This window comes from Stegostoma tigrinum, chromosome 19, assembly GCF_030684315.1.
Source record: "Stegostoma tigrinum isolate sSteTig4 chromosome 19, sSteTig4.hap1, whole genome shotgun sequence".
NCBI classification, from domain to species: Eukaryota; Metazoa; Chordata; class Chondrichthyes; order Orectolobiformes; family Stegostomatidae; genus Stegostoma; species Stegostoma tigrinum.
The window spans coordinates 16,742,652-16,758,206 of record NC_081372.1 but is presented as its reverse complement, the minus strand read 5'-3'; the positions used below and the strand labels follow the sequence as shown (position 1 = coordinate 16,758,206).

Here is a 15,555-nt window from a genome sequence, read left to right as displayed (position 1 = left end):
AGGAAAGTTACTAGTCATGGTATAAAAGCTATACTAGTAATGTGGATACAAAATAGGCTGAGTCCTAGGAAACAGTAAATGGTGAAAGGATATTTTTCAGGCTGAAGGAAGGTTTGTGGTAGAGTTCCCTTGGGTCAGTTATGTGACCCTTGCTTTTCCCAATGTATACTACTGATCCAGATCTTGACATGCAAGGGACAATTTCAAAGTTTTCAGATAACATAAAACATGTTTAAATTAAAAGCTGTAAGGACAGTTTGGTACTTCAAAAGGGCATTGACAAATTGGTAGAGTGGGTGGATAGATGATAAATGAGGTTCAGTGCAGGCAAGTATGAGCTAATGCACTTTGATAGGAAAAGTATTGAAAGCCAACATAAAAATAGCGGGTACAATTCCAAGAAGAATGCAGAGGCAGCTAGACCTCGCTGTATATGTGCAGAGATTACCAAAGGTGGCAGGACAAGAGGAGAAACCAGTTCATAAAGCTCTGATGAAGGGTCTAGGCCTGAAACGTCAGCTTTTGTGCTCCTGAGATGCTGCTGGGCCTGCTCATTTTATTATCTTGGATTCTCCAGCATCTGCAGTTCCCATTATCACTTATAAAGCTTACATTCTTCTTAGCATTATTCATAGGTCCACAAAGTACAAGAGCCAGAAGATGATATTCAACTTGCATAAGCTGTATACTAGACCTGTACAGTTGCAGGTACCATATTAGGAGAAAGATATAAATGCATTGGAGAGAGTGTAGAAGCAGGTTACAAGAATGGTTCCAGGAATTAGAGCCTTCAGTAATGAGATGTTCTCCTTGGAGAAAAGGAATGTGAGAGAAAATTTGATTGAGTTTTTCAAGATCAAGAGCAGGCTGGAGAGAGTAGATATGCAGAAGCTGTTTCTGCTTGTAAAAGGAACCAGAATGAGAGGACATAGAATTAAAGTGATGTGTAACAGAAGCAAGGGTGGTGTGAAGGGAGAAAACCAACTTTTTCCACTGAGTAGTGTCAAGTACGGAATATACTGCCTGAAAGTGTGGTGTAGACAGGTCAAATTGAGGTATTCAAGACGGCATTGAATTTTTTTTTGATAGACAATGTGCAATGTGGTAAAAGCAGGAGAATGTCACTTGCTGATGATGCTCATTTGAAGAGCCAGTGCAGGCACAATGGACTGAATGGCCTCCTGCACATTAATAAGTTGGTGATTCTTAATCCTTAAGCTCTCAATCCATCCTCCATCTTTCTCGACCTGGAAGAAATCCCTTTGACCAGCATAGGTTACAATAAGTTTAACGTCCGTTTCTTATTTGTTTAAATTATACTGCTGATGTTTTGAGAAGTGAGTGAACAAGAGCTTCAAATCTATTCTAATGTGAGAACAGTTTAAAATAATTGTGTAACACGCCTTTGGTCTAGGCTGGAGTTGCAACGTGACAAATAGTGCAAGGTTTTCTTCTTAAACTTGGCTTGTTAATTAAATGATATATGACTTCTGCTTCTGTTAATGCCCAACCCAAAACAACTTTGCTGCATCAGAAAATATGAAATAGAAGACAGAGAGCTTGTGTATTTATATAGCATATACGGTTGTTTTATGTACGTTATAACTGTAAGTTAGAGTTATGAAGTGAAAGGTGCATGAGAGAGACTTTGAAGTAAGTTCAAAGCGTGAGCTTCATTCAGATTAACACTTAAAGAAAACTTTATAAAAAAATGAATTGAAACATTCAGCCCCATTGGGAAAGAAAGGCAAAGGAACATTATTTGCACGCTGGATAAAAGCATAAAACCATCATCGATATTAACTCTTATAGTAGACGAGGAAAATTCAGTTTTATATTCCAAAATCAAATCTCTGTCTGAGTATTGTAAAACTTCGCGTTGGAAAGGAAATTATTCATGGATGCGTAGGTACCCCATACTGCTCAGCGACCGGGAAACTGCTCCATGATCATGCGTTACTTTTTTTCCCACAAAAACTTTCCACTTTCTCAACGGGACGGTTAAACTAAGACTCCGTTTTAAAAAAGGGTTTTCCCAATCCCCGGTACAATGCATCATCTAAGTAAAATAAACAGGAAGCAAAGTCTGCGTTTCACTTGCATGAGAGATAACTGCACACTTTTTATTTGCAATATAGCCTCCTGCAGTCTAAAATGATTTTGTGTTCATAATTTTCTCCGAAGCCTTTCATCTTTCTACTACTACTACTTTTTAGTGTGAATATACATAACATATTTATGTTATCTTCCCCCCATGCACTGTTCTAAGAAATAAAGTAATTTCTCGCTGATGGTACATAGGAATCCATAAATTGTCGGCTGCGGGTTTGTCCCGTCTAGATTCATCAGTATGTTCGTTTAGATATGAGTTATTAGTTTTTTTTTTCGACGCTGGAGCGGACGGATAGCAACCCAAGTCTTAGATTCCACAGGTCTAACAAAAATGCAGAATGGATGAAGAAGTCCTGGAATGAAAGATGCTCAAATAAATGCATTGGGTATTTTAAAAACAAAACCCTTTTAAATGCAGCAGAGGGCGTCCGTGTGCGCAGTTTAAGTCCTGGTCAATGACTTGCCTATTCGTCCGCCAGTCAATTTCTGTCGCTGGAATGAAACACTGGTCCGTGCGGTTTGCACACATTTGTATACGTACCACTGTCACGTAAGTAAATACTCTGGGCGTGGACCGGCCCACGCCCCTCCCAGATGGTCCAGACACCGCCGCCCAGATTCTTTCAGAGGCCAATGCGCATTTTTTTAAAACACTGCACATGCACATAAACATTCTTCCAAATACAAGGTTTGAGATGCACAATAGGAAATAAACAAAAGAAAATAATTAGTGCAAATAGCTCTTAACAACTGTACTTCAACTGGTAACTGCAAATAATAGATTGGGTGTAGCTTTAACATCATTGTTCGTCTCAAGGCCATCTTAAAAACAAAACCCACGAAGAGTTAAGGTTCCCATGGTAGATGAACTTCTGGCATCCTTGCATCTAAAATAGGCATCACAAATGCTGTAACACGTTAACGAATGCTGCTGCTGATCAGTGACAGGAAAAGACTCAGGATGTGGAACATATTTTATGATTTAAAATCCAATTTAATAATGCAATGACAAAACAACCTCTTGAAATTTAGATAGAACAAAGAACTACGAATGCTGGGAATCAAAAACAGAAGGGCCATGAACAAGGGTCACTGGACCAGAAATTTTAACTCTGCTTTCTCTGCACAGACAGAGTTTCTCCAGCAAATTCCACTTCTGTTCTTGAAATTTAGACTCACGCTTTTTGGTTGTACAGGACATTAGTAAAGCCACTTTTCCAATACTCTGTACAATTCTGGTTGCCCTTCTGTAGGAAGGATGTTAAACATAAGAGGGTGCGGAAAAGATTTAAAGGATGTTGCCATGACTGGAGGGTTTGAGCTCATAGAGAGAGAGGCTATATGGGCTGGGGCTTTTTCTGAGACCAAGGATGATCTTTATAATGGTTCATAAAATCATGAGGCATGGATTGGAATGTCTAGTTAGTGCCGATGTGTGGGACTGAAGGGTCTATTTCCGTGCTTTTTGACTCTACAACTCTACTAAACTGTGATAAGAATGTAATGTCACTCAGTTCTGAATTACTCTGACAGCTTGGAATTAAAATAGTCGGGACTGTTTAGCAGCTGGCTAAGCACAAAGCAAATGGGAACACTTCTATGAAAAGGAGGTTAAAGCTGAAACTATGTCTGCTCACATTCCTGAAGCACTGCAAGAAAGGAAGTGGAAGCTGAGGTGAAATAACCAAGGATGCAGCGGTGGTTCAGAATGAGGGAACAGGGAACAAAGAGGAAAAAAAATACAATAGATCTCTTAGGAAAATGGAGATGGTCTATATGTGTTTTAAATTAGTGCCTCAACTTAATGAAGCTAGTTTCCATCAAATTATACTTAGGTAGTGCAGGTCTTGTGGCTCACTGGGGATTATCCCTGCCTCTAAGGAAAAAGCTTCAGGTTTGTGCACCAACCAGGACTTGTGACTAAGGATCATATGTTCATAATGTGGGCAAACTAGTTGAAAAGCGACTCGCAAATTAGTCCATTGCACAATCATGGCAGGCGGTAAGAACATAAAAGATTCCTGGTTAGCCAAGTGATGTAAAGAACAGTGAAACCTCGACCATCATTAGCAGTAGTTCCAGATTGCAATATGAACGTAAAAGTGCATGCTGCCAAAGCAACTGAGGTTCTGAGTGAATGTTAAACAGCACATTTTCATGGACGTTAGATATACACATTAAATAAATGATTTAAACTTGTTGAGACTGTCTGATTGTTTCATCTCACATAATTTGGCAGTGATGGCCTTCATCTTTCCTGCTGTATCTTGTTTGCTCTGTAATTCCATAGGATTGCTGCTCATTATACTTCACAGTTCACAACCTTCTTGCCACATTAGAAGTGAACGATCTGACATTTGTATTATCAGATCACCAACACAAATGTATGCTGCACATTTAATAATTGCATTTCTGTTACCATGGTGACATCAAAGGAACAGCTGGTGCTCTCATCAACAAAGTAATCTCTGTCTCAAATAGAGAGGGGCTCTTTGATTTGAAATTACACACAAATTTAAGTTTGAGCTTCGTATGTTAGGTTGGTAAATTTTAAACTTCTCTGGCAATACTCCAGTTAGTTTCGAGAAGTTCAGAGATCCTACTGACTGATATATCCTTTGTAACTGAGGCATGACATTAGTAGAAGTTCCAATTTATATTTGTAGGATGCTTCAGCAATGAGTAATGAAGTGGAGATTTAATGGGTTTATGCATTATTCCCCAATTAATTCCTAGGTGTGTATCACATTATTAGCAAACATTAATTATACTGTAAATATGAAAATTATTACAAAGGATATTATTTAATCCATGATCCATTCAAGAAAAGATGAGTAATATCAGCATATTATGTTGTAGATAGTACTTGCTGAATTTAAATAAAACACTTATTTTCAAAAATACAATCCAAACATTAGCAGAACCAATAATAATTCATAGCCATCATTCACAACCATAGAGTGTAGTAATATCAATAATTATAAAATTAATTCTTTGTAGAAATATCATCCAGTGCTGAATTATGATGACATTGAACCATTTCACTAATGTGTAATAATCTTTATTTGAATCTAATTTCTAACTCATGTTTTTAGCCTTAGAATTTAGTTTTCTTTATGCTAGACAACATCCATTACAAATCAATGTTAGAAAATCAGCATGAAAGTTCTGATAATTACTTACTGAAATTGTCTAGCCTCTCAAAGAATGGCCCGTATCCATGACTAAACTACTGCCAAGGTGAATATTTTGTATACAAGGTGACCTGAGTTATCAGCAGTATCCCTGAATTTGTGAGTTGTAGAATTGATGCCACAGCCATATGCACAAAGGTTCTGTATTTATTCCCTTTACATAATCTCATTTGTTATTTGCAGAATTATCATGATTCTCTAAACTATTATTTATTGGATATTTTACATTGAATGTTCTATGTATCTTCTTGTATGTACCAAATATTCTCTTTATACAAAACACCTAATGTTGAATGCTGAATGTAGTACTGAGTAGCAATAGTTGGTATGCCATCTGTCACTGTCACTATATTGAATGTCTTATACACCCAATGTTGTTGTCCTGAATCCATGAACAAAATATATTATCAATTCAGTAATTTGCTGTGAAAATACACAATTCATTTAAATAAATCCATTGCACAAAGGAGGGTGAAAGGATTTAAGACTGGGGGCAGATAGGGAGAAAGTTGTGTGCAATTTCAAAATGAACCTAGAGTTGTGGTGGATTCAATCTTACTTAATACACACTTTTTAAACGGAATGCACTGTACACTTTTTTATAGTTGTGCAGTGTAGAATAATTAGAATACATGGAAGTTGTGATAGAAGGTGTACACATTTTTTAAAATATCCACATCTGGCCTACTGTTTGTATGATGCTGGCTGTTGATCATTTTAAAAAAATTATTGCAGGTGTTGAGTTTTAACTTTCTCTTGCACGGAGTTGCAGCAGATTTTGCAACCGGCCGATATTATTTACCTGTTGGTCACCCAACGTCCAATCTACTTTCTTCCCTGGATACCAGCAAGGGCTGGAGGCTACCGGCTCACCTGATGCATCGCGGGTATGCAGACTACAACTTCCAGAGGCCCCCGCGGCAGACGCCGCCGAGCATGCGCAGCGAGGGATCCCTCCCTCCCTGGGAGTGTTCAAGATTTAAATAAACAAGGAGCAACATGGCGGCGCTTTTCCTCGGCTTATTTAGAGAAACGAAGGTCAGGATACTGGAATGTTCCTCCGAGTAGCAGGCAGCTCGGTAAGCTGGGTGGTAGAGCGGGAGTGTTTAGGAGAGGGGCAAACGATTGTTTGTTTTGTGGATTTTTTTTATTACAGATCTACTGTGTTTAAAAAAATAAATAATTTCCTCCACATCCCCCTCTCTTCATCCTCTTTGTGGAGAAACCTCTTTCTCTCCGCCCAGGCCCGCCTTTAGCTCTGTCCCGGACTGAAGTTCACCTGAGAGCCCCCAACTAACCTGTCAGTTAGAGGAAGATTGCAGCGCACGTTGCCTCCGCCCGCTCGATGAGGCCATGTCGCCTCGACGCTTTTTCTTCTTTCGCGTTCTTACCCACCACCACCACCATTATTATCATCATCCAGCACACACACACACACACACGCACAGAGAAGTGGGTGTGGGGGGGGGGGGGGGAATCTTGTTTCGGGACAACTTAATGACTGAGGCTGAACTTCGGAGCTTCGGGTCCGCCCCCGTCTAGCAGCCATTGGTCCCCCCCCGCCTCCCCGGTGTGCCCTCCCATGGGCCGAGACTCCTGTCAATCGACCTGTCGCCATAGCATCTTGTCCCTTGTCAACGTTAGTTTGGGTGAGGGGGAGTCTAAGAGGAGCAAAAAAAATTCAACGGTGGGGTCAGTTTTCTTTCAAAATGTTTTTTGTTCCCCATACAAGGCAATTCGTTCACTATGTCAGCCCCTTTCTGCATGCCTGTAGTATATGCTGAAATAAATGGGGGTGGGGTGGAGTGGAGTGCTGGAAGTACTTCTCCATTAAATGCTTCACCATGAATTGAAACCTAATTCTGAATACATTAGGATGCCTGCGGTCTTTTTGTTTAGGGTTTTTTCTATAAATACACTTGTTCAAATTTGTCACGCTCATGGTTCTCTGCGAGCGGCTATAACTGGGACAGCTGTATTTTTCTGTCTTCATTTCAGTAGCATGTTCACTGCTAGTTTTTATGGCTATCCAATGCGCATTGTATGTTAGCGTAATCTATTAATGCATGTTTTAAGGCTTTCGTCTGCATTATTCCTTTTATGCTCGTTGTCATAAATATGACTCGTTGGGTGCGATTCTAGTGTCTTACCGTCTTTATGCTGAAATAATTATCCTTCCGGAGAGCTAGGAGAACGACCGTAGAGAAGGAAGGTGTGGTATTGCTCTTTGAAGGTAAAACTGTCTACATTTTCCCCTGAGTTTTTATTAATAGGGTTGTTCTATAGTGATTCGGAGCATCCTGTTTCTATTTGGTCAGTCTTGATCATGATGCTGTAAAAGTTAACCATCTGTTATCACTTGTCCTGCCTGAGATTGTTCAACCCCTGAACCGATAAGGAATTGAACAGTAGGAGGTCGTCATCAATACAGTATAGCTGTCTTATCCATTGCTGAAAAAGGAAAATAGAAAAGACGCACTTTAAATATATTTCCGTCAATGGAGCACATCGTTCTGAGGCATGGGCTTTCAAATTAGCCTCCAGTATCTGAGGGGATCCTAGGAAATCTCCAAGGTCATCCAACTTCCGATTTTCGCTCTCAGTTGACTTGTTAACATGACATTTCCATTAAAATTAAAATGTCTATTAAAACACCTAAAATTATTTCATGTTTTCTTTCGGGTAACAACCATGGCCTTAAGTGTGTCAATATTTGTTAGTGATCTTCCACCCAGAAAAGTTTGAAGATCAGGTTTAAGGGTGAAATATTTTGTACCTAACCCAAGTGTATCCAACATATCGTTTTATAATTAAATTATATAAATTTTACATTAATTTTTACCAACAGTAAAACTAGTGTGAAATGAGTACATTAATTTCTCTGCCGCTGCAGTCCAAGTGTATTTGCCGACAGAAAAAATACACAAGATGCACGTATGCTTAAAACATGTAATATAACTTGATGGCTATTTTTAGAAGAATTGCTCAGAAGGTCGCAATTTGTTTCAACTATGAATTAATTGTGGTGTTTATTTGTTGGCTTCGCTTATAATTTCTAGCGGCTGTCGATTTATAAATACCATAGTGTTTAAGTATGTTTTAAATCAGTGATTATACCTGCAGCTTGTGCATTAAAAGAGCGCAACGTTGTTTGTTGAGCAGGGTAATTCAACGTGACAGTTCCTTGATAGCTTGCTTCTAATTGTAGCTGTGCAAGCAGCAGTTGGATAGGTTCCTGAGTGGTCGTCGGGTCTGGTGACAGCGTGCAAAGGGGCTTCTGCTATTGGCTTGTTTGCTGATAGCTCTCGTAAACCGCTATCATTGGTTTGTCTGTTGAGACCCTGTTGATAGACAGCTGCTAACGTTCTGGTGGGTTTGACATGTACATCTTGTTTGGATGCCATTATTGGCAGGCCTGTTAGAAGAGCCTGAAGCGACTTTCCAGAGAATACGAAACTAAATGATGTGTTCAGTATTTCTGTGAACAACGCCTGTTTAAAATCTTCTCTCTGGTTTGGTCATTTTTTTGAAAAGGTACTGAACTATTTCACACTTAGGTCGAAAGCCCTTTTAGATGATGATGTGGTTCGTAATATTGTTCAAATGAACCAGTGCCTTTTTTCTTGCTATATTCTTAACGCTGGGAACTGAGAGGACAAAATGTGATGGGCAGGACAATGCTCCGTTGAGATATTGGACGAATACCGATTACATTCGATAAAGTGAATACAGATGCGAGAAGTATATTTGCTGTGTGCCAAAAATTCGAACACAACATTTAAACCTTCCCTTGATTAAGAATCATCGTTTTCCTTTTCGGCAGGGCACTTGCTGACTTCTTCAAAGCTGACATTTTTAAAAAATGAATTGTTACATTTTTAACACTAGCGGCGGGGGGCGGTGGGAACAATCGTTTTCAAGTTTCAAGTGTCAGTAGTACACCTATTAAATGTCTAATCCAAACTATAAAACAGTTTTATTACAATTTTGATACTTCCTAGGCTGGTGTTGTAAATTGTCTGGGTGTGTTTCTCTTTAATGGTGGCTGTTAAAACACTTTGCAGACAGTATTCCGCATTTCAGCCATCGTAGCTCGCAGTTTTGCTTCTGTATAGCTTTACCTGTATGTGTTTGGTTTACGAGATGGTGATCGATTTTCCTATCCCTTCAGATTGCTTTGAAGACTCTGGATCAAACCACCAACGACTGCAAGTTACTTACAGTTGTTACGTCAGTCTGAAACAGCCAAGGATGTCGTTATAGCAACACCACTAGATGACCTCGTGGAGTGTTTAGTTTGACTGCAGTTACTATCAGAAGCAGTTAGGCAGAGCTAGCTGGGTTACTGTACTGTCTATAGCCACGTGGGTGCTGGAAATTTTTTTTCTGCTGGGCTGTGTCTTTTTTTGCAAATTTGTACAAGTGCGTTCTATTTATAAGATGGGATGATCACATCGATGAGTATTGGCGGCGTCTTGTGGCTTGGTTTCAGAGCGCAGTTTGCAAAACAAGATTTTTTAAAATAACTGCCGCAATAACCGGCATTTTAAGAATATTTTCATAACTTCATTATATCTATTTTTAAAGTTTTCTTCATGGTACCTACGTCAGTGAGATATTAAGACATATCGTCTGACTTACTGAATATTGCTTTTATTTTCCATATGCATTTTATAGTGGCATCTGTCTCCAAGTCAGGAGCCAGATCCTAGTTTGGTAGAATGTTGTGAAATCTGTATTTAGTACATGGTGATATCAATGTAAATATTTCATATTTACAATGTGGCTTTTTACATTATGTGAGCAACTGTTGATTTTATTATTTGTGTCTTTCTCATTCTGGCCTCCATTTTGTAAAGTTCCTTTCTCCTGCTTCCTACCTTGGGTTGCCTAACATTTTTTGTGTACTGTACCTGGCACATAAAATGTAAGGCTGTTAGGTGGTTGACCTAATATGTCGTCAGTAACCGTTTTGCTAGATTTCTGGAGTGGACTACAGAGGCACAGTAACAGAGTTATTTCACTGAAATGCTTGCTTGTATTGCTATGTTAATGCAAAATTCCTTGAAGAGAAGGAGAAAAGTAGATATGGTCACTGCACATGGACGATGTGTTGACACGTTATTGAACGTTTTGCAACATAAGAACAGTAGTATTTTAAAAGAAATACCCTTTGTGCATTATCAGGTTATTATCTCCTCCTTTTTGCACAGCCTCCCAATGTTTCATTTCTTTACATATCCAGTTTCCTTTCGAAAGCTACTGTTGAATGTACTTTGATTCTATAAGGTATTAACATTGAGGTACATAAAATTTACAAGTAGCTTGCTTTATCTTGGTTATTCTTCCTCACCAAACTTTTCAAATCAGAGGCGTAGTTCTTAAATGTAAAGGCAGTTTTTTCTTGAATCAGAGATTAAGTTTAATGTAGCTTAACAAGTGGCTTTTTTGTGAATCCAATTAGTTTTAATTTACTTTGGATGAAAGCTACAGGTACCTAGGTATAGCCCTTGCATCCTGTTGTCATATATGGTTTGCATCCTTCTTCTCCAACCCCCACCCCTAAACTTCAAAGTTTCTTGGCTGAAGATGCAGGGAGATGCCCAAAGACTGCAGTCAATGTTGCTTCCAGCCTGATTAGTAGTTGGAGCTTGGATTACATTTTTTGTTCTTATGTTCTCCCCCCCCCCACCTCAAAATACACAGATGTTTAGTAATGTATTAGTTTTGTGCATATTATATCTTCACCTTTAAAATTCAAGTTATTATAATGAGAGATCAATTTGAAGCATCCACACTGCTTATGGAATAAAGTTCTGATTTTTTTTTTCACAATGCAGCATATTTGACAGCAATACAGAAAAAATAAGTCAAGTTTGATATTATGGTTGGTCAGAAATTTTGTAAATTGCTATACTATACAATGGGAACTGAATTTCACTTTGTCAAAGATCTTGAAAATAAATCATAGAATTATTGCTATGTCTTAGATGAGGTAATGAGATGCACACTGATGTTGGATACACTTAGTTATTTTGTCAGTATTTGAACTTTGTATAGACCGTTGTAGGTCTTGTTGAACAAATATTTAATCTGCTTAGCTGTGTAAATAGCTGACAGTGTAAAGAAAACTGCCTGGAAAGATGCTGCTTCAGCAAAATTGGGGTAGGATTGTGATAGGATTGATATACATTTTTTTAAAAAATTGAAAGACTTGTCCACATCTGCAAAATCTACTAAATGATGTAAGCTACCATTATCCAAATGGCTAAATGCAATTTATTTAACTTCTCTTATTATTACCCTTTCTTCTTCCACCTTTTATTCATCCCAGCACCACTGTCACCTCCACCCAAGTGAGGTTTGCAAATTTTTTTTCGCCTTTTTATTTATCTGAATCTGAAGTCATATCTGTATATTGGGATTTATCCAATTGAATTAAAACAGTAAGATGTTTAAGAAATAACAAGGTGTAGAGCTGGATGAACGCAGCAGAGGAGCAGGAAAGCTGACGTTTTGGGCCTTCATCAGAAAAGTTCTTCCTGCTCCTCTGCTGCTTGGCCTGCTGTGTTCATCCAGCTCTACACCTTGTTATCTCAGATTCTCCAGCATCTGCAGTTCCTAATATCTCAAAGATGTTTAATCTTGGGTTAGGTGTCCGTTTTGGGTAACTGTCAATTTATTATTTAGGGTAGCTGGCAAAAGTCAATTTCAGTTTATAAAGAAAATTTGTTGGCGAGATAATTGGTTGGTAATGAATATTTTCTATTACACGCATCTGAAATTCTTCAGCTCAATATATTAGAGATTAATTCATTGCTTTATAAAAGACCCAACAATCCGTCTTCAAAGCCTTATGGAAACTTGTGCTTTCCTATTCCACCGTCCAACAAAAAAAGGTATTGAATCATTGTAATACTTCAGTTGTTTTTGAATAAACTTCCTGACTTGTGCTTGGAAACTCTTTTATTTTCTCCCTGTTCTGTGATAAATTTACACGAGTCAAGAATGTTGAGGATATAGTTTTACTTAGGTTTTCTGCCTGAAGGTAGATCCATCTGCAGTATCATAACTTTCACCACAGGTAATGCTGGCAAGGCTGCATTTAATCACTCCTATCTCGCTATCCTGAGGACATGGTTTGCCACCTTAAAGTATTGCAATCCTCAGAGTAATGGTTCTTCAACAATGTTACTAAGTGTCAAACTTCAGGACACTTTAAGCAGCACCCGTGAAAGAATGATTTTATATGTCTGAACTGGGATTATCATGCGACTTGAGGGAAAGCTTAGAGGTGTTTTATTTTTCTCTGAAACTATTGGCTTAATTTGCCTGAGATTGCAAGGGAAAAAGCGTGCTGTGGAAGCAACTCAGTTGTTGCAATACATTGTGTTGATTTGTGTCCACTGTTTGCAAAAAAAGTGTTTTGCAATGGAGGCAGTGAATATTGAAACCAATCAAACCAACTACTTTGTCTGTTGAGCCTTTTGAGTCATGTTGCAACTGTACTCCATTATGTGAATGGCTAGTATGGCATTATAATCCTTCAAGTGAATTTAGATGCTGGAGACATTTTTTTAGGGATCAGGAGGTAGAATTAAGATATGCTAATACACTAGTGTGCTGTTGAGTGTAGATTGTATTGCTTCATTGGAGCAGGAACACCGATGAGGTCTAATGATGCTGTACTTGGCTTGGCAGTATTGTACCTGATGCTTGTTTGGGTATTTGAAAGGAAAATATTTAGTTGGCAAGCACTAAAATCTGAGTACAAAACAAAATGAAAAATCTGAAACAATAATCTAACTTTGATTTTCTGAACTGAATCTTGTGTAATGTTCAAGTAGCTTGCCTCATATTTCCATTCAGTGTTTCCCACGGTCCTTCTGTTGTGCTTCAGCCACAATATCTGGTATTGTCAGGGGATGTGGAAGAGGAGGTGGGGGAATAAAAAAAAACTTGTGGAAGCTGCTAGATTCTGCAATGGTTTACAACTTAATATAATGAAACCACTATGACGAGCAGGTAAAGTACAGTAACAGTGTAATTTATTCTAGTCAGACTATTCTCATCTAGACTTTTTAACTGCAGAATCTATTTGACATATAAGAATCTTTTATTCTGGTAATGAACATTGTGAGGGGAGTGAACAGTTCAGAATTGTTTATTTAAAATAAGCTTTTTACATAGAAGACATTAAATGGATCTGAAAGTTTAAGTTTGATACTCTTGCTTGCTGTAAAAATTATTTTGACGACTCCCTTCCTCTTAACGGATAGGCAAAATGTAATGTGGCGTTTTGCACTGCAAGACCCTTTGCTGTGAAGTTCGCGAAGATGATAACTGACTTTTTCTTCAAGTTTGTTTTTCATCGACAAGGCTTGTTTGTTACTGGTCTGTACGAATTGATTTTTTTTTTCCTCCATTGCATATTCGTTGCCTTAAAATTTGGAAACCAATTATTTACCTTAAGCCACAAGTGATAGTGTAAAATGACTTTGCCTTATTCACGTACCACAGATCTCTAGAGGAGGGCATCACACTGAGGAGGAATTCCAATCACTCCAGTTACTATTCTAAACCTACAAAAATCTGTAGCATTTTCACACTGAACTGCAAGTTCCATCCTTTACAACCTGTATGGAGCCAATGATCATATACAGAGAGAATTTAAAATTATTCATTTTTAGTGTTGATGTTTGGAGATTCCTGCAGTCAGGTTTTTTGTACTTTTGCAACTTGGATTCACAGCACAAAAGTTGCCTTTAATAAGCTGGACTGAAATCTGTATCATTTATGCATGTTATAAAAGGTGAATTACATGGTAGAACTAGCAGTGATGCTTGAAGTATGGTTTGATATCAGAGACCTCATGGAATGCCTATGAGACTGTATGATCTATTTCAATAATAGATAAATTTCATACTCCATGTTCAGCTCAGCTTGTGAAGGAATGCAACTTGCAGTTCAGTATGAAAACTGCTACAGATTTTTGTAGGTTTAAAATGATAACTGAAGTGATTGCATTGGAAAGGAATTCCAATGTCCTCTTCTAAAAATCTGAGATATGTGAATATGGCAAATGAGTGTCTCGTCAGTAAATCAGATTGAAGGATTCGTACCTTGACCTAAATTAAACATTTCAGTCACGGTAAAATCGGGTCCTGAAAATGAAATGACGTATAAGAAAGGAGGGATGGTGGGGGTTGGTGGGGGGGAGGAAGGTAAATTATTTGATTTAATGTTGAATAAATCATAATTTAAATCTGAAGGAATGCCACTCCACCTTTTGAGAAAATAAGGTTTCAGTTCTAGAGAGGTTACGGTAATGTAAAAGGAATAACTGTGTTCAAAACTGACTGGCATCTGAATGGACAAACACTGAATTTTTGACTTTCATGTTTTTGGGGTGACTTGGGATAAGTACAATGACTTCATGTCCTTCAGTGAATATGCACATTTTGACTTTAATGTTTCAAGGTATAGCAAAATTTGTGGAGAACAGGGCTAACAAATGGCAATTTGAGGATTTCTGTCAGTTACAACATTTCTGACTGCCAGCAGTTAGAAGCTTTTGCTCAAGTTGCTTGTTAATTTTATAAGACTGTTGAATTTACTTTCACTAACAGTACATATAAGTGCTTGATAGTTGAAAGACAAAAATTGAATCAGTACAAATGTTTTTGAAATTCCCTGTTAAGAATGTGCTTCAGCCTGATAATCATTGGTCTTTTGGGGGAAAACTTACTTTTGCTGTGGGTGTGCATGTGCGCGCAATTGGGTAGCAATGGGGAAAATACAAATCCAAAATAGAGAGAATCTATAACATTCTATAACAATATATTAAGGGGAAGGGGACAATTAGCAAAGACTAGGGGGCAATATGCGTTGGAGTAAGAGGATAATTGGTTCAGTGTCAAATGAGTACTTAACTCTTTTCGCTTCAGAGGATGTCGATACAGAATTAGGGAAGGGGGTGCAGAAATTCTTGAGCAGCTTGACATAGAAGATGAGGTATTTTAGGTTTTGGCAGGTTTAAAAGTGGACAGATACCCAGGTCTGGAGGGGTCGTATCCGAGGCTACTGTGGCAGGCAAGGGAGGAAATTAAAGGGAATCTCTCTTAAATTTTTAATTTCTCTTCACCATAGTGCTGGTGCGGGAGGACAGCTAATGTGGTTCAACTTTGGAGTTTGCACATCCTCCCCATGGATGCCTGCATGAGTTTCATCTGGGTTTTCTCCCTCTGTC

General features: G+C 38.3%; 1 protein-coding gene and 1 long non-coding RNA gene across 6 annotated transcripts in view; one reads left to right on the top strand and one right to left on the bottom strand.

Annotated features, from left to right (window-relative positions):
- Nucleotides 1–2,091: 2,091 nt before the first annotated feature.
- Nucleotides 2,092–6,781, bottom strand: LOC125461254 (uncharacterized). Its single transcript, XR_007249445.2, has 2 exons — nucleotides 6,605–6,781; nucleotides 2,092–2,465 (listed from the first exon to the last, which is right to left on the bottom strand). It is a non-coding gene; the product is annotated as an uncharacterized LOC125461254 (long non-coding RNA).
- LOC125461252 (nuclear receptor coactivator 3-like) overlaps nucleotides 6,260–15,555 on the top strand; it is a 205,263-nt gene continuing 195,967 nt past the window's right edge. For 4 of the 5 annotated variants that reach the window (XM_048549791.1, XM_048549782.1, XM_048549783.1 and 1 more), the window contains exon 1: nucleotides 6,260–6,385. The gene's annotated coding sequence lies outside the window, so the exon portion shown is untranslated. The remainder of the gene's footprint in view (nucleotides 6,386–15,555) is intronic. The other variant, XM_048549784.2, reaches the window with a different exon arrangement.